General features: G+C 43.9%; 1 protein-coding gene across 1 annotated transcript in view; it reads left to right on the top strand.

Moving 5' to 3' along the window:
* The window catches only part of slc16a10 (solute carrier family 16 member 10), a 58,859-nt gene that overhangs the window by 1,647 nt on the left and 42,385 nt on the right, over window positions 1-14,827 (top strand). The window lies entirely within an intron of this gene.

The raw sequence follows: 14,827 nt of genomic DNA, 5'->3' as shown, positions 1-14,827 counted from the left end.
AGTGGGCTGGGTGGTAACTAAAAGCTTTTAACAAAGTGGCCTGACATTCCAGGAGCTGTCATATCCGCAACGCTAGTGTCAAATAGTTTTGTGTCAGCAGTTTGTTGGGAATAATGGTTAATGGTCATTGTAGGGTGAACCAAGGCCTGTGCAGGAGATGCTTTTGTGAAATGATGTTTTCCTGTCTATCCCAAACTCCAGAATCAGCTGTCATGGTTGATGTCGGAAGCCTTTTGGTAGTTTTATAAGTAGCTTTCAGACAAGGATCATTGATGGGAAGAATGGCTAGTGCTGATGGAGAAAGGACAATTGAGACCCTTGGTCACCCAAACCTCAGTTTGAATAAATAGACTGCTCATGATAAAAACGGTGAAATCATCAGTCTGAGTAAGTGCGAATGGATGGCCACTCAAGAACTGAAACCGCCTCTCATCACCCTCTCATTTGTGGCTAATTACTGTGGTGATAGCGACAATTGGCTACCCTTGTCACCCATTATCCTAAAGTGACCAGGAAGCCCCCCCAGATTTAGACCTTCCTGCACGGGGTCGAAGGTCAAGGTTCACATCCTGCTTAGAGAGAGAGCCCAGTTTACACTTAGCTCAGACCGTCTTTTGTGCATCTCTCTGAACAGCGTCCGGGATTCTTGGGAATGTGATATGAATATTTGTTAACACACGCCCCAAAGAGAGACAAAGTGTTCGGAGGAAATGTGACCTAAGTGCAATTGCCCAATCGGTTTGTGTGCATATCCAAAGTGGTCACATGTGTAGATAAATAGATGTGTTTGATGGAGCGACAGCAGTACCTGTAAACATTGGACAAGAAAGGACTGCGCTGAATGCAGCCTAGGGTACACCATGTTAAACACAGGGGCTGTATTATTAGACGAGAAATAGGAGAGTTAAACAAACTGGGTTTCTTGGAGATACGACAACCTGTGTGTGTCTCATAATCGAAGACGGTTTGCTCAGCAGTTAAGTAGCCTTGACCACTCTTTCCTGTAACGTCTGTGTGAGTGAGATAGAGAGGGGCGAGAGAGAGAGAGAGTGGGTGGGTAACTGACTTATTGGCACGGAAACAGGGGTTGGGGGTTCTGGCCAGAACGTCGAGACCAGACACTGAAATGGAATCATGAAAAGCCATTTCCTCTGCTCTGTAAAAACTGGTCAAGCTCACTGGTCAAGTGCACCTTTCAGGGTATGTTAAAAGCCGTAGACTTGTGTTGTCAGGAGTCTGGACATTACTTGAGGTATTTTCAGTTTCAACCTTCAAATAAATCACTGTATGTTGTTCTTGGATGTTTGTTTATTGTGGTGACCTCCTGTCAATGGACTTACAAACGCTTCCCCTTACTCCAACACTCATTAGTGGGGCGGATAGACTAGATCTTTTCAAAGTTTCTATTCAAACTATACTGTAAACAAAGCCACTGCCCAAAGCCACCAAAAGGCTCAGACTTTTTGGATGCACTGGGAATCTTGCTAACTCTCTCTTTGATCATTCGGATTCCAAAATGTGACAATTAGCAAGAAGCTAGTTTTGCACTGTGTGCCAATCATGATATGACCGAAGTCATCATAGTAATCCACTTAGTCATGATGGATTGTCACCCCCACCCCCACCTTGCTCCCTTCGCCATACAGTACATGGGGGCCAGAGAGACTTTGGCAGAGACCCCCTGGCGAGAGTGCAGCGAAAGCCTCTGGAAGCCCATTCAGCTTGCTCACTGAGAAGGATAAACACATTATTACAAGCTAATCTGGGGCTAAGTGCTATGTGAATACACCAAAGGGCCAAAAGGTGGTTTAGGAAAGGATTTTGCCTGCCGTATCAATTCCTGAAGTAATGTGATACTTGTTTTTTTCCTTACGTTTTCAGACATGTCAAAGTTTTATCTTTTTCCTGACATGTTTCGAAAAACCTAAGTATTGATTTAATTGTTAGACATAATGAATGAATGACATGCATCTATTAGATAGTTGTGGTGTCTGCACTGGTCCTCTGTAACACTGCACTAGGTTTCACTTGGTACAAAGAGGCAAAGGTACTCCAGAATAGCCAATCCGTCTGCGGATTAATCTAAATAAAATTGGGTGAGGGTAAACCATAAGCTTCAGTAGAGTTCCCTGATGTTGTGGTGTGGCATCAAACAGTCGTAGCACTTTGGTGCTGATGGGATCACCGACAGAGATCCAACTCAGCTGTTTGCTGAAAATGATGACTACATCACAGTAACATTGCTGTGGTTATAAAATTGACTTACCAAGAGTCTTCTTAAGTAACTTATTAAGACTTGATCATTATCAATCTGGTAACAAAAACTTAGCTTCTAGTCTCTGCATAAAGGGTTAAGCTTAAATGATGGTGCCAATCTGATTTCTCATGCCCTATGCTAGCTGCAGTGTTTGCCCTGAACTCATGCCAACTAGTAGAGTTATAGAGGTAGATATGCCTACCGGCTGCACAACCTGTCCTGAGTGACCAATCGCAACATGAACCTCTGGGGTGGTAACTCACTCAAGGGGGAGTGAATGCCCCAACCCCACCCCACACCCTTTACTCCGTCCAACTCTGATAGCCTTCAAACAGCTGTAGCCGCACGGCCTTCTGGCCCTTTTATGGAAGGGCAGAGGCGGCTATTCTGGGGTGACGTCCCTGGGCCTGCAGTGCAATTGCATGGTGAATTGCATCAGTGTCAGTGGACCACTTATTTCCTTCCATTAATGTTTGTTCACGTGCGCTTGCCTGTGGTTGTAGTACCAGTTTCTATGGACATGTTGCATCATTGTTTGTTGTTCATGTGTGCTTGTTAAAGGTTATACCAGCGTAACTAACTACAGCAGGTACACTACATTGTACTGTTTCCCAAGCAATCTAAAGCTCTCTTGGCGGTTTAAACATTCCCTGATAAATGTCGTACTTGAATAAAGAAACAGCCGGTGAGACAGTCTGGCATGTAGTTGACCTGTGGCTGTACAGTCTTCAGGAGAGCCCTTACGTGTTAAATGACAGAAGTGCACAAAGAGGATGATGCAAGAGGGATTGCGTCATCAAAAGACACACACAGACCTTTTCATGCACAATAACAGATTGACTCCTTCATATGCAGGACCATTCTTACTTAATCATTTACAATTGAAATAACAGTTATGTGTAGACTGAATCAGAGGCTGCATTTTGACAGTTCAACATTGAGGGAGCAATGCAGTCTCATTTGCCCCGGTCTTTACATAGTATAAGCCAAAGGTCTAGAGACTTTTTTTAACATGTCCTTAACAACACAGACCCCATACAAACATGGGCAGTGGGATGATTGTTGTGTAATAATGTATATTTAGGTGGGGTTATATGTAATCAATTTGAAAATGGAAGGTAAACAATTCCCAATCACCTTAGTATAGGGTGTTACATACATGGACCTCGGTTTTTCAGGAAGCCTTATGCAGGATGTAAGAGCATGGAATGATTAGTCCTAGCTGATATCAGATTCAGCTATTCAAAAGATCTATGTTCCAACATTGCCAAAAATAACATTGGAACATTATATGTTGTGTTTAACAGTAATTGAACACAATAAACACACGTCAACATTTTGTCTGCACGTAAAGAAAGCCATTCTCCCTCTGACCCCAGTCACAGATCTGACAATATTTATCCACCCACAACTTCTGTGAACGAAACCGTGAATCGCGGCTGTGGCACCACCAGAATATTGTTGATAACCCCAAAGGAAGACTCAACAGTTAATGGTTAACAGAACATTTGATCTCTGCCTCATGTTAGCTCGACACTGGGTTAGGTGAAGGTTGTTGGGAGATAAAAGAGAGAGGGCAAACATGCTGCATGCTCTGAGTTGCACGTGCTGAAAAAAAAACTGTACAGACCATAGCACACCAATCAGTTGGCTCCTCGATTCAACGTTGTCAACGTCAGCCCATGCCCTGAAGGGGTAACTGACGGATGCCTCCTCCAACAGAATGGGACAAAAGGTCCCTCAGAACTGGAGAAGGCCAAAAATGGCATTGATACATCTGCTGAAATCATGGGGCTATGGGACCATGGGAACATGGATCTGTTTGTTGTTCGTGTATCACTGTGTTCATCCTGTTAAAGGTGATCTGTGTAGTATTTTAGTTGTTTATTTTCAGACTTCATGCTGCCCCTTCAGAAATGTTCCCTTTTCCATGACTACTTACCAACACCATCAAATTCTAAGTATGTAACTTATTATGAACGGGAAAATGTAAATATTAATAGCTAGTAAAACTAGTAAATATCAGTTTTATTATTTAGTAACTAGTCATGAAAAGATCCAATTTGGTAATGGACAGCACCATTTCAATGAGCAGCATAGTTGTGGTACCCATTTTGGCCATATTCCAGAACTATACAGTGCCATGTGCACATGGCCTCTGTAGAATTTGTATGGCCAGCCTCTGGGAGCGGCTGGAAGTACAGGAGAAAGGTAAAACCCAACCATTTAACTGAAGGGAAGGTGTAAAATGAGTTTATTTCTAGAAATGGTGCAGTAGGCCTGTCGCTTTAAACTCATGAGGACACCTTACAATCATGAAGACACCTTACAATCAACGCTAAGGGAGAACAATTTACTCAACGCCTCAAGTACTCAAGACCTTTGTGGATTTGTAATGTAGCTCAGATTCATTATGCTTTCAGTCCTCTGTATATCCACGTTGTTGCCCTTGGTTTTTAATCTCAGAGCAAGTCTGCACCTGTACCAACCAGCCTGTGAGTCCAACTCCAAACTGACTGACTGACTGACTGAGTGAGTGAAGCACTCATGTTACTCTGACATTTCCTCCAGGTGCAGCACTATGGAGAGGGATGCTTAATTACACTTACAGGCAAATGTCATCAAGTCAGTCAATCTGATCTTGCATCTGAATGGCATACTGAATCCGCATAACTTTGCAATATCCAGAGTCTTTCAAATTAGTAGTCTAGTGTATATGTTTCAACTGACAAAGATGCTCTATTGAGGAGGAGGTGCCTTACTACCAAGCACACGGGCCAGCTATAGTTGGAAAAACTGAGTCCACACTGAGTCAAGATAATACAGTATGCCGACCAACTGAAATTTCCCTGTACTGTATATTGTTCTTTCACAGTATTTGCACATGACAAACAGACACTATTGTATCCTTGTATCCTTGTGTGCTCAGATCATTTGGCCATACCTCTCTGAAAGGAAATGTTACAACTTTGCACATTTGCAGCGGCTGTCGCCCCATTGCTTGCGATGTACAGTACCCATTTTTACTGCTGTAAAAATGGCTAGCCTATGCAGTGTGACTGAATGTACGCACGTATATTTTTTGTTACATTTTGTCCTATGCTTAGCCTTAGCAATTTCCATTCAGCATTTCTCACTCCCACTGCATCCCCCAATCGGCGTATCCCATCCTAATTCCTCCCAGCTGTGGGCCTCCAATGTCAGTGTGGGCGTCTGAGCCGTGAGGGCCAGATGTGGGCCGGGGCCGGGAACCCTCCCCTCCCCTCCCCACCCCTCCCATCACCAGCAGCCGAGCATGAGGCCCTGGGGGATTAAAAACGTGAACTGCCCTCATCATTTATGCCCCCGCATAACTTGAGGATGGGGGGTTGGGATCGGGGGTGGGGGTGGGGATGGAAGTGTTGCCGTAATTTGGGCTCTTTTTTGATGCTTGGCTTGCCTTCACAGTGTTGCAGCGGAGTGTGCAGGGGTGCCCTGTGCAGAGAGAGAGAGAGTGTGGAAGGGAGAGAGATCAAGGTTGGCACTAGCAGTCTGCTGTGTCATAATTGGTTCAGTGTAACTCCAAAATAGCTCAAGATGAACTCAACTGTACTACTGGCCTCTGGCAGACATTTTTGCACAACCATTTTGGAAAAAAAGAGATGATTTCCCCCACCTTGCTTGGAGCTGATCTTTCCTTAGTCTGTCCCTTGTGTTGTATGTGTTGGCTTCCTCATACAATACTAAGATAGAAGGGGTGTCACCATAACCGGTATACCGTGAAACCCCTATAAGGTAGTTCGTAGAACTGGTGTTGCAGTAGAATTGCATTGTGCAGAAGCACTGTTCTCATTCCTAGAACGCTTTATTTTTGTTTAGATTACAATATTATTCAAGTACCATATGTGCATTGCACTTTTATGTGTGTAGTTGTGTAAAGGAGAAAAAAATCTATACAACAACACCTAGCCTTAATTTTCTGCTAGGTTGATACTTCCACTTATTCTATCTCTTTGTCTGTCTGTCTGTCTGTCTGTCAGTCTGTATCTCTTGCTCTGAAGTATTCATAGAGGGTTCCTGTTTTTGCAACGGAGGCAGTGCTATTAGAGTTGTTCTAACATGTCAGTTTGACCGCATTTCTCTTCTCCTTGGGGGGGAACTGAAGTCTGTTTCTGTGGTTACTGAGTCAGCCAGGTCAGCTGCATGTCTCAGCACGTGCCTTCTTGCGCTCCCGTCCTCATGGAGTGACGCCACCGAATACATGTGTGACTTTCACTCTATCGTGTCACCACCAGTTAACAGCAGTTGCATAATGCCGGGCCATTACACTCTGGCAACAATTAATTAAGAAAGCAATGTTGCCAGAGCTAAAAATAGACCTGGAGTGATTGGATTTGCAATAACCTCGACTGTTGGAATAAGCTGAGTGAGAAGTGCTAGATAGTTTAAGCTAATTGATCACTTCCCCCGCTACAAAAAAGAAAACCAGGAAGAAGAAGAGATCCTGTCCTGAGCTGACTGCACACACAACCCCTCCATCCTCCATCCCCACCCCTCCCGACTGGCATCAGAGGCACTGCGGGGCTGCGTTCGCGGCGGGAGGGGGGTTGGCGGCGCGCCAGTTTGTCTGCGAAGGGCATCTCAGCTTAGCCTCCCGCCCCGCATCACACTGAGACAGCCAGAGCAGGCAGCTGGACCTCTGCAGCAGCTTCAGCTTCAGCTACAGTGAACAGAACACACAGCACTGCACTGCTCAGGCCACACATGGATTATAGATTAGTCTACATCAGTGTGTCCCTCCCAACCAGGGCTATGCGTGCCATTAGGGGCACATGAGCACACATGATGGGGGTACGTGGGAAAACAAAAAATGGATGGTATCAAATATATAGTCACAATTGGATAAAGGAAATGAAATTAGCACGAGTGAGGGAGTACTCATGGTTTGACAAAAAGGCTTTGGGCTTTGGCACACAAGACAGGACAAGGTTAGGAAGCACTAGCCTACATCACAGTATACTCGATTGAAAAAAAAAACACTTTTATCTTAAGTGACGTATAAGAAAAACGGCAGACCCTAATCAGACGCATTCAGTGTATGGGGAAAATACAGAATACACATGCATAGGTGTCGATGAGTAGGGGTAGTTTTGTTATGATAAGAAGCTCTCTCAGAAGACGCAAGTCTTCACAAGCTTTCTAAAGGTTTAGATGTTGGTGGAAACACTCCAGGTGCAGTTTTGCTACCTAATTCTGCTTTGTCGATTGAGGTTGACAACTATTGATTGATCGATTATTGGCCCGCTTACATATCCAGTGGTGGCAATTAGGGGTGTAAAATACAGCCTCCATGACGATACGAATCAATATCGATCTCTTAAGGCATGAATTCGCTTATTTTCGATACTTAAAGGACCAGTTCAGTCAATTTCGATATGCTGTTGTATTGCTCACACTACCCTGGACTTGTCAGTACTCGGTGATGCCACATTTTTCGGCTAAGCCCTGTCCGAGATATGACCTATTCTAATGGGGGCAGCGTTTGTTTACATTTTTTTTAAATTAACATTGGCTTACTCCAAATATTTTCCCAAAGGTACCGCTGTTTGCTAGTTGTCTGCTGATGGTGAATAATCTTTCGGATGTTTTTGGGAATAAATGCAAATGTTTTTTTTTAAATGCAAACAAAGCGCTGCCCCATTACAATGACCAGGATCTTGGAAAAGGCTGAAAAAAAACCACAGGTACTGACAAGTCCAGGGTAGTGTGAGCATTACAACTGCATGTTGAAAAAATTGACTGAACTGGTCCTTTAAGAATGCCATGCGATGCGATTTGATTCGATTTGATTTTTTTTCTGGTTTATTTTTCACTTCTATTATGTTGCACAAGTAACAGCTAGGGCATTGTGGGCAGGGGCCAGCGATTCAGTTATTTCCGATATTTAAGAATGTTCCACGATACGATACGATTCGATGCGATCGTCGGCCATAGGATCGATGCGGCGATACATATCGATCATTATTTACACCCCTAGTTCCTTGTAAGGTGGGGAAGACCCAATTTTTTACATACAGCGTGTCAGTATCTCCCTGTATCATATTGCCGTCTAAATGCTAGAGCAGAGAGGGCCCCTTGTTTACCAGACTGAAACACTGTGTTGATTAATGAATGGCTAAAACAAATATTTGAAACTAGGCTGTAGCTTCTGAAGCCAGATTACCAATCAGTGGTCAGAAAGGTCCTTCAACACAGGGGCACGGTGGCTCAGTGAGCTAAGGAGCCATGCCATTAAGACGGGGATCTAGGTTCAAGTGCGGCCTGAGGTCGCTTTCCCAATCCCTCCCCTAATCTCTCTCTCTCTCCCATTGCTTTCCTGTCACCATCTTCACATTCCTGTCTGCAACAATAGAAAGCCCAAAAATATATTTTTAAAACGTCCTTTAAGAGTTTGAAATAAATTTTAAAAAACACATTTGTAGTGCTGTGGTCATTGACAGGCCAAATGCTGACCTTTATTTGACTCATTTGACTAAATGACTGTTTTGTTCCCAAATCAGCAGAGGTGTTAAAGGCCTGGCTTCAGGTAAGTAAAATACCCTCGCCAAATTGCTGATCCTGCTATAATGAATGCACTACTAAATCATCCAAGTAGAGCAGCTAATAAGGGAAATGACCCGTGCCAGCCAGGCAGAAGGAATTCATTCACTGCAGGGTTCTTGGAGCCTGTGATATGCTGCACTTCTGTAGCCTAGCGAGCCAGACCCGTACAGCAAAAAGCTGTACAAGGGTCTAGGTGAGCTGGGAGAGAGTGTGGGCGGGATAAACGGTTGTCTTGGCACTCAACGTCACGAATAGGATGGTGGAACAACCAATCCCCACACACTTCTGTGTAACGTCACAGCTGTCTTTCAGAACGTACACGCGACACGCCCCTTTGTAGGTGAAGCGGCAACTCCGAGCCGTCGTAGCAGTGAATGCGTGTGATCACCACAGCCACAAACAAGTTTCCTAATAAATCGTGTTTTCACTTACACAGTTCAAAAATGCCTCGTTTTCAACCACACGGCCCTCCTTGATCAACCAGCGAAATGTTGAGCAATTTGGGGCTTGATAAATGGTTATATTTATGATTGTTGTCACCATGGCATGTTCGGTGTTAGCTAGCTAGCTGTATACCCATAACTAATACACGGCTGGATACCTAGCTCTGTGTAATTGACGACAGGTTGGCTAGCCGCTAGCTCGGTAGACTAGGTGTCATTCCCATCTATTTAGTAAGCTACTCAAAGACTTTCAAAGCTCCCAAATGTCTCGTTTTTAATGACATGGATCTTATTAGAATTTGGGGCAGGCTGGATACCTAGCTCTGTGTTATTGACGACAGGTTAGCTAGCCACTAGTTTGGTAGACTAGGTGTCATTCCCATCTATTTAGTAAGCTACTCAAAGACTTTCAAAGCTCCCAAATGTCTCGTTTTTAATGGCATGTGTCTTATTAGAAATTGGGGCAGCAATTTCATTCTACACCTACAGTAGTGGTCTGTTAGCGTGTGACTATCTGGTTCTGTAAAATGCTCAAATTAGCTTACCGAGCTAGTTTAAAACATCGAATGATCAAATGGTAATGTGTTGTGATCTATTTGTGTCCGATAAGTTCATGGTGTATTATTACATCAATCCATGTCAGCCATTGAATGTATTATCATCCAGGCTTTTTAAATTAATTAAACACTTTCGTTCTGTACGTAGCACGGAGGCAAACATGTTTCTTCTTAGAAAGTTTCCTGTTTACTAGGTAGCCCGGCCCCCCTCGCGATTTGATTGGCCCTGTCATCGGATAACTTTCAGCCTCGCTAAACGACCGGGGTCCGCTAGACTGCCCCTGGGAGCAAATTCAATTTGCGGTCGCTAGGGGCGTCTAGATTTCTAGGCTAGCACTTCTGCCCATTTGAAATCGGAGAAGCGTTTTACAAGACCAGCGCTTCATCAGGTTGCTGTTGAAGGTTCTCCTCAGACGGGTTGTGGCATGCTTTTTTGTCTGTTATCCCTCACAGGCATCACAGCAAATGAGACACTCTGCTCACTCAGCTCTTCTGATGTATACTTAATTGAGCCTGACAGGGAATTTCTGGTCACAGTGTGTGAAAATGAAATCGAAAGAGTGAATTCCTTATTAACCGTTCTTTACAGTTATTCAGCATATGAATATGTTATTGAAAGTTAGTTTGAGGATGACGTGGATGTATTATTAGTGCTTTGGACATTCAGAGTATTGACTCTCATGAGAATTGATAGACTTGATCTGATAACAAATATTGACCATAAGTCAATAAGCTATTCCCCCCAAAAATTATATGTAAACTATTGTTACACACAGACGAGCAAATGTAAATGACGTTGAGTAGTTTTTCAAATTCCAAAAAAGAGAAAGTGAAATTACTCGCTCTCCCTGACCAAGGCAAATGTGTATTTGAGGGCTCTACAGTATTGTAGTTCTCATCTCCAAGCCATAATAATACATTCGCCCACGCCGCGGCATCCAAACAGACTGACGTTGGGCCAGGCCTGAGCCGTGCTATGCCTCATTTACATGTGTCATCACTCTATGTCATGTCAAGGCAAGTTACACAACAGGTCCGTCCATATGCAAACAACTTTAACATTAGACACACAGTGCACACACAGTCAGTGGAGGACAGTATCCCAGTATCACAGTATGTACAGAGCCTGACCAACATTGCACATGTTGTGTTAACCCAGTGGCCCACATTCTGTCTGTGGTTTGGTTTATTTCAGGCCAGACTGCAGACACATTTGAAAATAAGCATTCCTTTTGCATCCCTCAGATTTTGAAACATAAGCCATACATTGTGACTGTTTTATGCCGTAGGCGCTCTCAGTCTCCGCCATTCATTTTGGTTTTCAGTATTTTTGTTGAACATTGTACGTTATTTTTTTTTTTTTTACTCGTTTGCAACCATAGATCTTTGAACCAGTCCGTAACTTTGGCTCAGTCATGGCCCAGCAATCCTCTGAGGTGATTTAGTGTGACACAAGCCCCTGCTGCTGGGACAGCGTGTTGTTTTTCAGAACCTACGGGCGTGGAGGTCCGGCCAGCCGCCCTGGCTGTCAGTGTGAACGTGTCAGCCAGGTCGCCTCAACACTGTGCCTGTGCCTGTTCCCTCCCCAGGGCTGCTGACAGCTGTTTTCGGGCCCAGGACAAAGTCATCTGAAAGGGCCCCCCATCTAATACATACAATGTAATGTCTCCCTGGGCCCAGGACAATAGACCCTGTTGTCCCCCCATGTCAGCCTCAGTGTTCCTGTTCCCTCCCCACCTGGACCCACTTAGTTAGTCCTCGTGAGCCACGTCGGGCAGGGAAGCGGAACTGAACTGGCCCCCCTCCTATCTGCTCCATCAATACCACTCGCTTGCGTGGCTGGCCACCTACCTTCCGTCATGTTGTTTGGACGTGGAGAAGTGAAGTGGGCTCCTATTTGTGGAGTTGCAGGAAGCCGGGCCACATACAGGATGGGTTGCGCACCGCACGGTCAAGGAACTACCAACCTCCTGTTCCCCTCAGTTTCCGTCGTCAGCAGGGCACAAAAACACAGCATCCTAATCAGATGCTCCTAAGGTTCAACAACACTAAACATATCCGATTGAGTAAGTGTTCTTGTTCTTGTTTTTTGTATTGACTGGTAGGAGATTCAGGAGGCGAGACTCTCCACTGTTCAATACTGGTGTCCTCCAGATATGGAAAGTAAAGGAATTACATAATGTACAGAATACAAGTTCAGGAGATACCTTTGTGTTTTAGTGATTGTATGTTATTGTCCCCAAAATGTGAACTATTTGCACCCAAACATTGTGCGTAGTAATGCATGATGGGTTACTGAAGCATGGTCCCGACAACAGGTTCACACAGGTGTTTTCCCCTTGACATTAAGGAAGAAAAATCCTGATGAAGGCTTGATAGCCGAAACACGTTTGCTTTTTGGACATGGTGGTAATATAAATAAATAACGAGACGCAGTTTGTGAGTGCGGATTTTTCTTCCTTAAGTTGATCCATTTTATCGTGCACCCAAAGACTTTTGTTTTTCCAAGAAGTTGAGCACGTCCTTTGCCTAAACTTGAATTCCCCTTGACATTGCCATACTTGATTCTCTAACTTAGACACACTAAGGTAAAGCCTTCATACTTTGCATACATGTTTGACTGAAGAAAAAAATGTAGTCGGCCTGTACTCAACCCCCTGTGTTCAGTGTAGTAAAACCAAAAAAGGATGCCGCTACATTTTTCGTGGTTGAGTTGTGAGTGGACTTTCTCCTTGTGGAATCTCTTGGTGGGGGGTATTGAGGTCGGCCTGCCAAGCCCCTGGCCCAGACGGAGGGTTACGGGGTTCAGACAGCGAGGAGGACCGCGAGGTTATGAGGTGAGTCGGGAAGATTTTTTCCGTCTCAGCCGGTTGCTGTCAGTGACAGACTAGGCCCCGAGGGACAGCGTAGGGATTCTCTGGCGGACGTCACGGCCAAAGTCACCGGCCCCAGAAATTGCATTCTCAGCCTGCAGTTCTTGAAGAGTGGGGGCGCCTACATTCAGATGAATTTAGTTGTGGATTGGCCCGGCAGATGAAAATTGCAACAGTAATATCCGGCTCCGTTTGGGAGGTCATTGTGTCCCTGTAGCCACCTCAGCGTACACGGCGCATACTGTTGTGAATTTGAACAAGAATCCAGAATCCAGTTGAAAAGCTGTTACACTATACAGTATACTCCCGGTTTTTCCAACAGGGATTTCTTTTTTAAGTGAAGTTGGTGGCTATCTGGGGCAGACTAATGGTTCAGAAATGTATCACTGTAAGTGTAAACTAGAATGGGCACTCGGTAGAGCGCAAACCTTCGCCTACGCCACTTATTTTTTTCTGGCCATCTTCAAAATGTGGGGCATAACATTCTCCAAATTTTGGTGTTAGTTTCATTTAAATCGGACCGGAATATCGTAATATTACATTTTTGCCCCAGTCTTGACCTCTTATTCAATTCAGCATGCACACGTTCTTCTGGCATATAGTGCTTGGCAAAGAAAAACGTTTTTGACCTTTTTGTGACCTTGACCTTGACCTTTGACCCAATCACTCCCAAAAAGTAATCGGTTGTTCCTTGGGTCATGACCAATCATCCCACTAAATGTCATAAAAATCGGCTCAATTTACGTTTTTGACCTTTTCGTGACCTTGACCTTGACCTTTGACCCAATCACTCCCAAAAAGTAATTGATTGTTCCCTAGGTCAAGACCAATCATCCCACTAAATTTCATAAAAATCGGCTCAATTTACGTTTTTGACCTTTTCGTGACCTTGGCCTGGACCTTTGACCTTTGACCCAATCACTCCCAAAAACTAATCGATTGTTCCTTGGGTCATGGCCAATCATCCCACTAAATTTCATAAAAATCGGCTCAGTTCTTTCTGAGTTTGACCTTTTCGTGACCTTGACCTTGACCTTTGACCCAATCACTCCCAAAAAGTAATCGATTGTTCCTTGGGTCATGACCAATCATCCCACTAAATTTCATAAAAATCGGCTCAGTTCTGACTGAGTTATACGAAGTACAAACAAACATTTTGACCTTGACCTTTGACCTTTGACCCAATCACTCCCAAAAACTAATCGATTGTTCCTTGGGTCATGACCAATCATCCCACCAAATTTCATAAAAATCGGCTCAGTTCTGACTGAGTTATACGAAGTACATACAAACAAACAAACATATTCACAAATAAATAAATAAATAAATAAATACACAGCGGTCAAAACATAACCTTCGCCGACTTTGTCTTGGCGAAGGTAAATATGTAAAACGTGCAAGTGTTAAATGACTTTTTGTTGGAGCATTTTTTTTTACCTTTATAACCTAGCTGTTATAACATTGAAGGCATTAGCATCAACAATAGGCAGATAAATGTCACTATAATTTCATCATCTTACTTGAAATTAGATTTTAGAGCTATATATTGGTTACAGTAATTTAGACTGGTTGTGTCCAAATGTGTGAAACACCCTTTCCATTGACTCTCACAGGGGCACTTAATAAAAAGTATGTGGTATAGAACAAATTATAACAGGACATGAATAGGTTGATATTATTTTTTATATGGACTGTAATGACATAGTTGATCTACAAATGTGTTTACGTTGGGAATTGTTTTTGCTGTCCCCCATTGTTTATGGTTTGGAAGTCTCCAGGTCGAGTTTTATTCTTGGACATTCTTGGACATCTCCCCACCCCATCCCACCCCCTCCGCTACCCTGTCTGTACTTTGGCGTCTGATTATCTCTCTGTTTCCTGCTCCTCAGCATGGAGTGGACGTTTCCTCTCAAAGCTTCTGGTGGACTTATTCATTCCATTGAGGTGGTTACACAACCAACAGTTCCAACAAACACCAACGATCTCAAATTGTGTTTCTCATTTTGTATTTGTCCTTGTTGGATGGTAGCTGGTTGGGAAAGGATCGCCTTACTACTACCACTTTGTCACTCTGAACTGTTACTGTAGTAGGCCTACCTGAAGCAACAAACACTA

The sequence above is a fragment of the Engraulis encrasicolus genome, chromosome 18 (assembly GCF_034702125.1).
Source record: "Engraulis encrasicolus isolate BLACKSEA-1 chromosome 18, IST_EnEncr_1.0, whole genome shotgun sequence".
Lineage (NCBI taxonomy): Eukaryota > Metazoa > Chordata > Actinopteri > Clupeiformes > Engraulidae > Engraulis > Engraulis encrasicolus.
The sequence above is the reverse complement of the archived record's forward strand: the minus strand, read 5'-3'. Positions and strand labels throughout refer to the sequence as shown.